Source organism: Carassius carassius, chromosome 6 (genome assembly GCF_963082965.1).
Source record: "Carassius carassius chromosome 6, fCarCar2.1, whole genome shotgun sequence".
NCBI classification, from domain to species: Eukaryota; Metazoa; Chordata; class Actinopteri; order Cypriniformes; family Cyprinidae; genus Carassius; species Carassius carassius.
In genome coordinates this window covers 35,066,424-35,080,046 of record NC_081760.1, presented here as the reverse complement: position 1 = coordinate 35,080,046, position 13,623 = coordinate 35,066,424, and the positions used below count along the sequence as shown (strand labels likewise).

Sequence of the window (13,623 nt, the reverse complement as noted above, 5' to 3'; positions counted from 1 at the left end):
ACTTTTTCCATGTCCCTCAAACATATGATTTTTGGCTTCCGATAAGTATACAATGGCTCATTTCACTGAATATTACAAAAAACTATCATGACTAATATTTGTAAAACATATCATATATGTATTCATTTAAAAAAATAAAATAAAAAGAGAACATGATAAACAGCCAAGTATGACCCATACTCAGAATTCGTGCTCTGCATTTAACCCATCCAAAGTGTACACACACACACACACACACACCCGGAGAAGTAGTTTATAAATCTAAGTATACTTTCATATTATGATCCAACTGTTTTGATGACTTAAAAACAAAACAGACAATTATTAAATATTTAAAGTTGAGTAAAAGTCACAAGAAGAAAACCATGTGATGTTTCAGATGAAAGTTTAATCATTTAATAACAAATAAATTATCGGTTGGAGTTTTTGTAAATGTTTTACAATACAATCTTTAATCTTTAACTGTTATTTAATTAAAAGTACAAATAAAATAATTTAAAAGATTAAATATATTTTGTAAATATAAACATTTAATTTTGATGGCTGCAAAAAAAAAAAAAAGAATTTAAAAAAAATTTAATAAAAATGAAAGTGAAAGAACACCTCCTGCATGAAAAATAATCAAATTAGTAAGTAACCCCTGAATGAAATAACCAAAAAATTATTTAAAAGCTTCGAATATCTCAGCTCTAATGAATGTAAGTAATATTATTTTTGGGCTTTATTTATTTTGCTCATAACTTTGTAAAACATAAAACAAAAATAAATACCATAATTTAGATTCTCCTGATTAAACAGAGCCCCAAATCACTATAATCCGTCATTATCTAAAAATATTCCTATGAAGTTATAACACGCATTAAACTACACAGGAGCTTGGCAAAAAAAACAAAAAAACATCAAAGATATCTGTAATGGCGATTTCGTTCATAACCTCATGAAATATCATATATCATAGAAAAAGGCACGTCATTATTTGCAGAAAATCCATCATTGAGATCCTAAGATATCTCTCATAAAGCTATAATACATAAAAATTAATTATGACATGGAGCTGAGCAAAATATTAATTAATTAAATAATATATATATAAAAACTAAATCAGAGGTTGCACTCCTGCCAAACATGCATAGATCTTGAAAAATGGCACATTCTTTTCAGAAAATTCTTCTGATTAATAATCCAAAATTTACCATAATCAGTCGATCAGATCGATAGATAGATATTCCTCATAAAGAAACATGCACATAATTGGATGTCATTATTTTCAGGAAATTCTCCTGATTAAAAAGAGTTTACCATAATCTGTCATAGATCTAAAGATATTCATCATCGAATTATAAACTCCAAGTGTGCACATTGTGTAACTTTCTTGTGGATTTTTATGCTGGTCATGTCATAACACATGCTCTGATTGTGGAAAATGTCATAATTATTTACAGCAGATTCTCACAATTGAAATGAGTCTAAAATCAAAACAACCCATTTCGTCTTTCGTGTGAATAATACCTAAACCCATGAATTAAAGAAATCAGTTGGAAATATCCTTTGAACACTTGGCAAGCAGAATATAAAACCTAGAATGTTTCTGTATTTTATCTTTTATATAACTTATATAAATATATATAATTAAAGAAATTAAATATTTTTTTTGTGCCATGTACCCTAATATGTCAGAAACATCATACAGCTCAGTTAGTCGTTGTCATATGTAATTTGAAAGGTCTCATAGTAAAATAAAACAAGTGTAATTATTTAGGACTTTGACTAAACTTGAAATTCAAAACAAAAGTTTCTAAACTGTCAAGGACTAAGAGAAAGGCTAGCTTGGTTCCAAATGCTGTAACTTTTGATTACTTCATGATATCACCATAAAATTTAATGCAAATACATGAATGAATCATGTAGAACATCACCAAAAATGAAATGTTCTCCTACCTTATTTCAGACAGGAACCACTTTGGCAAGTTTACTTGAGTATATTGAACACAATTTATCTTTGGCGGTATGGTTCCTTATGGGGGTTCTTGCTCCCAGAATAACTGAACATACAAGAGCTTTAACATTAACCCCCTGGAACCATGAATTTAGAAATATATAACAATTAAGACTTTTAATAAGTCTTTAAAGCAAACAGTGATAATCATGTAGATGTGGCAGAGGGACGTCTATCCTGTAGCCTGGTTATGAAGATGAGTGTCTCTCCACTGTGAGGTCCATACCAGCTAAGATTTAGGAAGCCTTAGTGATCTGAAACAAAGAAGACGACAGCCAGAAGGTGCGCAGTAATGTGCTCATGCTTATAATGGGGAGGGAGGGTTGCAAGCCGTTGAGCATACTTACCGAGCAGTGGTGCCACGTGTATATATATATGTCCCGTGTCTAATAGGAGAGAGATGGTGATTGGAGTGATTTGACAGATATCCACATCAGCTGTTCACAGCCTTGCCTCCATGGCCTGACTGAACTAACGCTGCGCTCGATTTATCTTGAGATAAATATAAGAGAGATATAAAAAAATATCCCTTGACCACGCAAATTTCTCTTACATTTTATCATCTATTTCTCCACATGAGAATATTCAGAGGGCAAAGATTTTTCCCTCTAAAAATATAGAAAGATTTGTATCAAATGATACCATCCTTTTGACTCTCCTTGCTACAGTTTTTGAGTTATGAGTCATTATTTTTGTGTATGTCAAAGCAAAAAACAATACCTTCACTGAGGTGAAGCCTCAGGGCTAAAAGGGTTCAAACTGTCTATAATCAGAGTAAATTGGTAATAGGTCAGGCTATCAGGTTTGACTCATCAGAAAGCGATACATCAATTCTATGCAGTGATGCCACGGATTCTCTCAGATAGTCAGAGACAATGGAAATGTGTGATGTGCTCAGATGAGTCCACTGGGAAAAACAGATGAGTTCTCAGTCCCAAAGACCAATGGGCCATCCAGACTTTTACCAGTGATAGATGCAAAAGCAAACATTTGTTATTGGATGGGGGTTTATCAGAGCAAGAGGCATGGGTGACTGGCATGTGTGAGGGTACACTGACATGGAGGCATTACATGTCATTGGTATTGTACAGAGACATATACTGCCATCAAGATGACATCTTTCAAGAGAAGTCCATGGTTATTAGACCAAGACAACGCCAGATCTCTTTCTGTCATTCTCTCATTCATGCACTACAACAGCATGGTTTGGTAGAGACAGGGTGAATGTGCTAGATCAGTCCAGATCTGTCTCCTATATTGAACATCATAAACCCTAACCCATCATGAAAAGGACATCCAGGCAATGATGACCACAGACTGATGAGCAGCTGAAGTCTTGTAAAAAACTATTAGTATCTTCGATTTACAAACAATTAAACATTGTAATTTAAAAGAGAGTTGCTGGGACACAGTGTTAAACATGTCTCTGTCCCAGTTATCTTATATTTATAGATTACCAATTATTTGGTCAGTCAAAACATTGAAAATCTTTTCTTTGCACTTTTGCCAATCAAATAAACGTAATAGAATTACGATTTTATTATAAGATCTTGATTTTATTGCATTTTAAAAATCTTTTTTCTGATTTGGGGTTGTATTTAATCCTATCTTGATGTTTTAGCCTATGTCTTATTGATGTCTATAAAAGTTAATGTAATGATAAATATAAAATTCAAAGATTTCTATGTACTGTAATTATATAAAACTATACTGTCAGCGCACCATAGTTATGCAAATGAAGTAGATCATCGCGTTTGATTCAATTCATAAGGATTAAAACTTCTCGAAGCACATTTGGGTTAAAATCAATCCCATGGCGCCATCTAGTGGACAACATTAATATCACAGCCTTAGCGTCCCAAATATTATAAATTAATAAACCTAAGCATGTTTGCTTAGAACGACTTTGTTCTCGACGCAATTTAATGTTAAAGATCGAATGTCTAATGAATATCTATTATAAATACAACTTTATTTCTGTTAAAATTACACTCTTCTATGTCAAGATCACAAGGAAACAAGAAAGAACTGTAATTCAAGCAGAAATCATGCATTTCCTCTCAGTTTTTCCCTACTTTTTGTAGCATCCAAGCAAACTGAACATTAATGTGCTGTACTTCAACACCAACTTAACAGATAAACAGAATTTATCAAACATAAAATAGACTTCATGCAGTAATTATTATGCACTATTACCACGTTTTGGGAAATATCTAAATAACAACCTGTTACAAATGCATCTACTGTAATGCAAACTTTACATTTCGTGTAAAGCGACGTATATTGAGACTACATATATATCAGGCGTCTTGTGAGGCGACGTATATTGAGACGGCGTTTATATCAGGCGTCTTGTAAGGCGACGTAGCTAGTTCAGACGTACTTAGTACACGTATGGGGTGTGGTTTATGCATTTGATTTGCAAACTAAGCAATCATCGTGTCGATCGTCGCGTACCTTGCCGTGACCAAAGACGTGTGATAAGAAGCGCGACACTTTCGTCGCGTGAAAAGCTACTTGACGTCATGCGCCTTGTCGTTTTTATATATATATATTTTTTTTCATTTGTGTGTGATTTTGTCAAATGTCTTAAGTGCTGTAGGTAAGTGTTTTTTTGTTTGTTTGTTTTTTGTTCGGAGCAAAAAGAAAGAAAAACCTGCATGTTATAACAATTTAGCTCCTCCAAATCCCCAAATATTTCATAATCTTCAGAATGCTGACGAAAATATGATTACACTGCAGTATATCTAATCAATGAACTTACAATGTTATTTAGAAGTGCACATGTAAAACAACAACCAGGAACAACCAATTCATAGCTTTCTTGTAAACATCATATATAACTAATGGCACCAAGATAAGGACAGTATAAACCAAAAAGACAACATTTCTATAAGTTTAAGTGTTTTGTCCACCAGAAAACATAAATTGAAAATGGTTTAATGCATTAATAGTTAAATCCAAAGGCCAAATTCGAAATTAACAATGGACCATGGGCCACTTCAATCATGTAATGTTTTAATAATTTAGTAGTTTAGAAATTATAATATTCTATAATATTCATATATACACACATTACAATTTTTTAAAATGATTTCTCCAAAGTTGGCCTCATTTTACAGATATTTTATGTTCTCATTCATAAAACACAAACACATCAAATAGTTAACTCTATTGTCACAGTGTGAACTCAAATAACACACAATTATCCATAAGCAAGCATTCAGTAGCATCTCAGGAAATTATGAACAGGAGCACAGGTGACTGCTTTAAAAATGCATCCTAGCACTGGAGAGAGAGCTGAAAGAATCACACAGTGTAGTACAGTATAGTAACAGTACTTTATTACAGTTACAGTGTTCTGAATTGATCTCACTAGTGTGCACTGGGCAGGGAGGTTGACTGCACTGTAAATTATAATGAGTAAACCTTATTATAAAAAAGCATGCAAATACACTATTTTCAACAACTAAATTAAGTACATTATACTATGTACGTATTTCAAACAACTTATTTAAGTTTAGCTAAATCAAGTAACATTTCCTGCGACTTGGAATTTCTAAGTTGTATTTACTTGAACAGAAATCTAGTTTTGACCAATTGCCTTAAAAAAAGTTACCATTACTCTAGTAACTTAAATACTTCAAAAATCTATTACAAATTCATGTCAACAATGTTCTATTCTTCACACACATAATTAAATCAAATGTAGTGACAGTTCAAAGTTAAAGATGATATATTTTTTTCAATGTAGTTTTAACTTGTATTACAAAAAATTTGAAACAAAGCAAAAACAATCTGCTTTTGGTTATGTTAAACAATGGAGGTAGCGGTACAATGATTTTAAATACGGCAATGAGTTGGCCACACAAGTTGCCAATGTTTTTTTTTTTCTGTCCCAAGTCAAGCATCATATTGTAGGTGCTCTTCACAGTATCAGGGTAACCCACATGTAGCAGTGATCCAAACGTAGCACATGGTGGTCGGGAAGCAAATGTTGGAGGTAGACCCTGGAGACAGTTCTTTGTAGTACTACCCTGAACAATGATGGCAGAAGACAAGGGGTCAAGATTTGGAGAAGTGCTTCATCGTCAGTGATAGTCAGCAAGCCAACATATACTAGTGCCCAGACTGCATCAACATCAGACACCTGTATAAAACCAAATAAACACAATATTAGCAGGAAATGTGGATGATCAGTTTTCAGTGTTTTCGGTCTTGCCTACACTGCCATAACATTGGGTTAGTTCACCCAAACTTGAAATTCATGTCATCATTTACTCACCCATGACTTTTAGTTATTTACAGAACCCAAATAAAGACATTTTCAGTGAAATCCCAGAAATTTCTGTCCTTTAACTGAATGTCTATTTACCCAAAAGTTTAGACAGTTGATCATATAGCAATCACGTCTCTTTTGAAGACTTGAGCCAAACCATTCTTAATTCTCAATGCTTAACCATTCCATTCTGTGCTAATACGGATATGGTTTAATTTTTCACTGTTGGGCTGTTAACAGAGCTCTTTTGAATGCAACATAAACGTGTCAGTCATTGCCTTAGTAATGCAATAGTTAAGATATCGAACCTGATGTAAATAGCACCCATGTTATGAAAGATTAAATATTACTTTTAATTTTAATATTACCTAGTTTACTTAACTCAAATAGCATGTTGCCCAGCTACAGAGAAACTGGTGGCTAGGCAAAAACAAACAACAAACCCTGAGCAGTGACTATCATCTAGGCTTTCTACAGCACGTTCAGTGTGTTCAGCTAACAGTTCTGGATCAAGAACAGTTCACCAGACCATGCCTAACAGAGTTCAAGTGGAAATATAACTGAAACTGCTCCTTACAATTCATTGAACAGTTTGGCCCAAAAAGTTGATTAATCGGCTCCATTCATCTAGATTGATTTGATGGTTTCTTGGGTGTCAGAGATTTGGGTTAAATATCTTCATTCGTGTCATGAAGATGCACAGTTTTTTATGGAATAGAATGACAGGAGGGAGATTAAATGACACATTTTTCATTTTTGATTGAACTAGGTATGTAATCAAAATTAATCTTTATAAAGGTATCTCAGTACTATACCAGCAAATACACAGGTATTTTTTCTAAAATGATGTGCTTCTTTAAGGTGTTACTAACTATGAGAACTTACCAGGCGGGTTAGTTGTAGAAGTATCCGGGGCGATCATGAATTAAAACTGGTAGGCCTCAGATGGGTGTGTAGTTCTGTCAAATCTGCATTTTTAATTAGTTAAAAAAGAAAAACTAAGCTTAAGAAATGTAAAAATTACAATAAAAACATGTTTTTCAAAGTGTCAATAAAGAAGTCATTGAAGTCAATAAACGCTGTTTATTTTAAATATTATTAATAAATATAATAAAAAAAATTAAACATTTAAGGTAGCAACATACATTTTTATGGGTTCTAGGATGTGAAGTGTACTCTTAGATATGTGAAAAGAAACACATTTACAAATACGGTTACAGGTATTCTGTAACTGCAATAAATTATTAGAAATTGCAAATAAAGCATAGCACATGATTGAGTCAAAACTGCTCTACGGCTGTTGAAATACCTCAACTTTATTATACTGAGGCCGGTGATCACAAGACCGCTGCTCAGAGAAGACAGCTGACACAAGCTTTTTTTCCTAAATATGAAAAATAATTCTTCATATAAAGGCAAGTTCCACTAATGTTGTGAATTGTAGAACAAGGACACATTCATTTCTTGATATTTGCATGTTTAACAATAGAAATAAATGTTCTATACATCTCTATTTGAGGCCTCAGTAATAAAACCAATTCAAAAGCAGCATTTCTTCTGTTACAGTACTCAGTGTTTTTAACACAGCAAAGAAATAGTTACTGCAAAACAACGAGCTCATTCAGTTTATACCTTATATGTCTGATCACGTAATGACTATGATAGTATTAAAATGATGAAAATAAATTTGTAAACTGAAAAATGCCTTTAACCTAAAAAGTGGCCAATGCCTCAGTTTTATAAAATCATAGAGGAAATTTTGCAAAAGATTACTGTTAACAATAAATACTATAAGTGGCACATAAAGATCATATTGACGACTTCTTGCATGTTCTTGAATTGTTCCTCGGAATTTACATGCTTTCTTTTTTAACTAGTAAAACATTTTTCAATTTGAGAAAATTAAATTAAAAAAAAGTCTTTAAAAGTTTTTACCTTTAACCAAATGTGCCACAGGTTGTGTATTTCTATAGTTTTTGTTCTAATAGCAGAATAGCAAAGATCGTTGCTCCCTGTTAGCAAACACTGGTCCTGACAAGGAGCTAATGTTAGTCAGTTCAAATTAGCAGTTAACTTACCTTATTATTATTGTGTAGATGTAATCAATCATTCTTTGTCCAGAGGTGAAATGTAAACAGTCTTTCTACTTCTTAGTTTCAGCAAATTCGACGCAGCTTCAAAACTTTGCTTGCTGCCATGCTCACCCATAGGCCCTGTCCCAAATCGCGCACTTCATGTGGACTTTCGGTCTCGTGGACTTGAAATGCGCGTGCTCGCCGAGTCTACGAGTCCGTAGGCCGTCCCATTCAGCATTTTAACGCTCCGAAGTGTGCTCAGCAGCGCCCCCTTTGTACCCTTAAAGCGGTCTTCCGCGAAGCCCGCATAGAAGCAGGCTCCACGCACTTCAATTACCCAGGAATCCTTGCGAAAGACCAATCAGACAACAGATGGGAGGATATTTCGCTCACGGACTGTAAACATGGCTGAGAAGAGAATATTTAAGTGTAAAAGTATCAATGTTTTTTATGACATAGGCGTACATTTTACCAGTTGTTACTTACAGTTATACAAACATTATCGACCAGTTGATATCTCAAACATAATAATAGCGCGTTAAATAATACGATCGCATTATGATTCATTACATAAATAGAACCGAATGTCATGGCTTTATGAGTCATATAAACGTAGTATGAATATTGAAACCTATACATTTTTCTTAAACTCATTTTAATTTTGTGTTAAAATTTAACATTATGTATTATTATGTACAAATGTATTTATCATTTAAATAACCATGACATCTATTCTAATCCCCAGGTGGCATTTACAATTATAGAACTGTAAAAGCAGGCTGTGTATTTCACATGGACATATTATTTGGGAAATTAAAATTAATCCTGTTCTCTATGCTAAAGACTGTAATTTGTTTAATGATATTTGTAATATTTTTCTAATAAAGGGACTGATGAGATGACCTTTAAGTTTATTCAGCTCCGTATGGAGAGGGATAAGTCAACCAGACCTTCTTCCTGTTTCCGGCGTGACGATCGAGTCTGTCCCAAAATACCTCTCAATGCACCCTCGCGGACTCGCGCTAAGGGCCCTATAGGTCTGCACTACATGACGTCACCGAAGTGTGGACTCTGAGGAAGTCCACAAGTCCGGAGTGTGCCATTTGGGACAGGGCCCTAGATATGTCCGATATGTCTCTGTGCTCACTGTCCTTATTTCTTCTTCTGTTGTTTTGATCCTGTTGCGCATTTAGCGCACTGCTGCCTCTCACTGGTGAATTAATGTCATCGGTTTTGTTGTAGCTACTTGAATATTTTAAGAAAGTGAGTGAGTGAGTGAAGTGACATTCAGCCAAGTATGGTGACCCATACTCAGAATTTGTGCTCTGCATTTAACCCATCCGAAATGCACACACACAGAGCAGTGAACACACACACACACACACTGTGAGCACACACCCGGAGCAGTGGGCAGCCATTTATGCTGCGGCGCCCGGGGAGCAGTTGGGGGTTCGACGCCTTGCTCAAGGGCACCTAAGTCGTGGTATTGAAGGTGGAGAGAGAACTGTACATGCACTCCCCCCACCCACAATTCCTGCCGGCCCGGGACTCGAACTCACAACCTTTCGATTGGGAGTCCGACTCTCTAACCATTAGGCCACGACTTCCCACGAAATACAGAAACAGGGTGGTTAGAGAAGACCGTTGTCATGGGAGCTGATGGTGCAGCTGTCAACCTCGGGCATAAAGGAGGGGTAATAGCCCTCCTTTTAGACAGCATTCTCCGTCCTACACCAACTACGCACACATTTCCTATCATGTAAGTCTATGAAAGACGATTGAACCAATAAGAGTAGGTCTGCAGGCTGCAGCCAGGTGCTTCTCGCTTGCCCTGCCTCTCCACCGTGTACTTCGTCCATGTCGGCTGGGGGCGCCAAAGTTTCCCGCCTGCCTGTTTATATACCCCAGTTGAATATGCATAAGGCACGATTAGCATAATGATATGTCGCCGAATACAGAGCTCTGTAATGCAATTGTTACTAGTAAGATTGCAATTACAGAGCTCTCTAATTCTAATTGTTACTAGTAAGAACTGAATTACAGAGCTCTATAATTAAAAATGAATGGCAGTCAATGGAGACATATGACTAGTAATAAATGAATTGTAGAGCTCTCTAATTGGAATTGTTACTAGTAACAATTGAATTAGAGAGCTCTATAATCATAATTGTTACTAGTAAAAATTTAATTATAGAGCTCTGTAATTGTAATTGTTACTAGTAACAATTTAATTGTAGAGCTCTATTATTGTAATTTTTACTAGTAAAAACCGAATTAGAGAGCTCTACAATCATAATTGTTACTAGTAAAAATTTAATTATAGAGCTCTATAATTGTAATTGTTACTAGTACAAATTAAATTATAGAGCTCTTTAATTTAATTGTTAATAGTAAAAATACAATTACGACGAGTAACGCTGGAACGTTTTTATGCTGAAACGCCCTTCCATATTAATGTGTATTTTTAATAGTAATAAATCAATTGAAGAGCTCTGTAATTCAATTGTTACTAGTAACAATTCAATTAGAGAGCTCTATAATCGTAATTGTTACTAGTAACAATTGAATTACAGAGCTCTATAATTGTAATTGTTACTAGTAACATTTCAATTAGAGAGCTCTATAATCCTAATTGTTACTAGTAACAATTGAATTACAGAGCTCTATAATTAAAAATGAATGGTAGTCAATGGAGACATATGACTAGTAATAAATTAATTGTAGAGCTCTTTAATTGGAATTGTTACTAGTAAAAATTTAATTATAGAGCTCTGTAATTGTAATTGTTACTAGTAAACATTGAATTATAGAGCTCTATAATTGTAATTGTTACTAGTACAAATTACATTATAGAGCTCTTTAATTTAATTGTTACTAGTAAAAATATAATTAAGACGAGTAACGCTGGAACGTTTTTATGCTGAAACTGCCTTCCATACAGAAACAGGGTGGTTAGAGAAGACCGTTGTCATGGGAGCTGATGGTGCAGCTGTCAACCTCGGGCATAAAGGAGGGGTAATAGCCCTCCTCCAAGCTGAGGCAGGGGCTTTTATTGTCCCTTTTCATTGCATGTCACATAGGTAGGTTAAATGTGAATCTTCAGAATAAAGATAGGGTAGTAACCTAAAAAATGCATGTTTAATTTTAAGTTTAATTCATTGTAATTGTAGACTGGAGCTGGCAATGCTATCTGTACAAAGGAAAATTCCGATGGTGGACCATGTCTGCAATCTCCTCAACATGGTTTGGAAGACATATCACTTGAGCAGCAAGTCTATGAGAGAACTACGAGCACTTGGAGAGGAGTTGGGTGTTCGTGTAACGCTGGCTACCACATGTGAACCGGGCCCTCCAAACCTTGTTAAAACCTGGAGGAAAGGAAAAAAATCTGCAGAACCCTGGCCAGTTCACAGCAGTGTATTACCACATGGAACATTTGACTGCATCATCCACCAATGCTGATACTGCTGGGAGATCAAGGAAGGTCTGTATTTAATTTCAAAATGATTTCATATTTAGGAGGCATACAAAATTACTGATATTGGTGGTTAGTGGTTAGTAATTGGTTATGTCTTGCAGGTCAAGAAGATGATGGAAGATGGAAGCTTTGTGGGTTTCTGTCACTTGTTGGCTGACTTGTTTGAGGCCATAAGTAAATTCAGCTTTCTTCTCCAAAGAAATGAAGTTATTTTGCCTCAGGTAATGTTGACATGTTAAGAAGAATATAGTTAAACAAATAATTTTGGAATATGTAGCTTTTACCCTTGTTTTTCACAAGGAAAATGTTTTACAGGCTGTGAATGGGATTGAGAATCTCCTTGCAACTATTGAGGCCATGTCAGTGAGATGCAAGCCAGGTGGGAGGCTGGCAGAATTACTGGCAGACCTTCAGGTCCAGAGAAGACAACAAGAGGGGGAGGGGGAGACTCACCTTTTGTACAAGTTTCAGGTGAGCAGTTTTTTTTTAAGTAAATTTTAGATTTGGAGTTGATTTATTTATTTATTTATTTCTTGTCTAAATGTTGAATGTTTTTTGTACCCAGGGGATCACCATCAAAGGTGAAGCTGCTGGGCTGGGAAAGGAAGGACTCTCCATGGCAAGCACACCTAAGCTACAACAAGCAGTGAGAGCAACCATCGACTGCACTTTGCTTCATTTAAAGCAAAGATTCAGCAGTCTGCTTTGTAAGTGAAACCACATAATTATATATTTTAAAAAATCTGTGAAAATAAGATAAGCTATCATCATTTTTCTTTTTCTCTCAACTCTGTACTTCTATTCATTGATAGATGAAGAGTCTACATCAGCAAAGGCAGTGAAGTCATTCAAGATATTCAGTCATGATTCCTGGCCCGCAGAGCAACGAGAGCTGACAGACTATGGTGCAGAGGAGCTGGACTTCCTGCTAGACCACTTTTCCTCTGTCTTAACAAGGTTAGTGACTCTTTTTAAATTATCATAAAGATATAAAAAGTATAACACAGAGCAACATTTCAAACATCTACTTTGATCCTTAACCTAGATTGTTTGGTCAGTTCTTCCTTTCACTCTTTTCACAAATGGCTGTGATTTCCATCTGGCTAGAGAGGAGTATCAATCCATGAAGACATTCATTTTTAGGAACTACATGGACAAGTCTTACCGTGCCATATGGGGGATGATGGTAACTAAGTTGCCATTCTGCTCTGATTACAAGGTACCCCATTATGATCATATCCTTGTTAAGTCAGTAATTATTACTTTTTGATTAAATAACAAAAACCTACACTAATGATCCATTCTTTGTAGAACATCCTACATCTTGTTCACATCATGCTGGTCCTCTTGGTCTCCTCTGCTATATGTGAAAGGGGATTTTCTGCTCAGAAGAGGATTAAATCTCATGTCAGGGGTCCCTGCATGTAGACACTGTGGATGACTTGATTCGAATTAGCATGGAGGGACCTAGTTTACAAGAGTTTGATGCCAAGGAAGCTGTACAAACATGGTTCAGTCAAGGTAAAAGGTCTAGGAGGCCAAATTACGAGGGCTGGCCTTCTGAGCCTCCTAATGGAACACAGGAGGATCTGCTCTAAGGGGGAGTGAGTAAAGGCTCAAGTTGTTTAGGCCTACATGTTCTAGTAGAATGTTATTGGCCAGTGCCCCTAATGTTTACATACATTTAAGTATTGTTTGTAACTGTGAAATGACCAATTTGTTACTAACTTTTTTTTTTTTTATTCTGAATGTATGGTATTTTGTTTACTATTTGAACTGTCATGACAGCGATGGT

At 35.3% G+C, this 13,623-nt stretch overlaps 2 long non-coding RNA genes across 3 annotated transcripts in view; both read right to left on the bottom strand.

Annotated features, from left to right (window-relative positions):
* The window catches only part of LOC132142762 (uncharacterized), a 98,921-nt gene that overhangs the window by 36,310 nt on the left and 48,988 nt on the right, over window positions 1–13,623 (bottom strand). The window lies entirely within an intron of this gene.
* On the bottom strand, window positions 5,458–8,470 carry LOC132142020 (uncharacterized). Of its 2 annotated transcripts, XR_009434004.1 has the most exons (4): window positions 8,354–8,470; window positions 7,585–7,659; window positions 7,161–7,243; window positions 5,458–6,146 (listed from the first exon to the last, which is right to left on the bottom strand). It is a non-coding gene; the product is annotated as an uncharacterized LOC132142020 (long non-coding RNA). The 2 variants fall into 2 exon arrangements; XR_009434003.1 differs by lacking the exons at window positions 7,585–7,659; window positions 8,354–8,470 and adding an exon at window positions 7,417–7,483.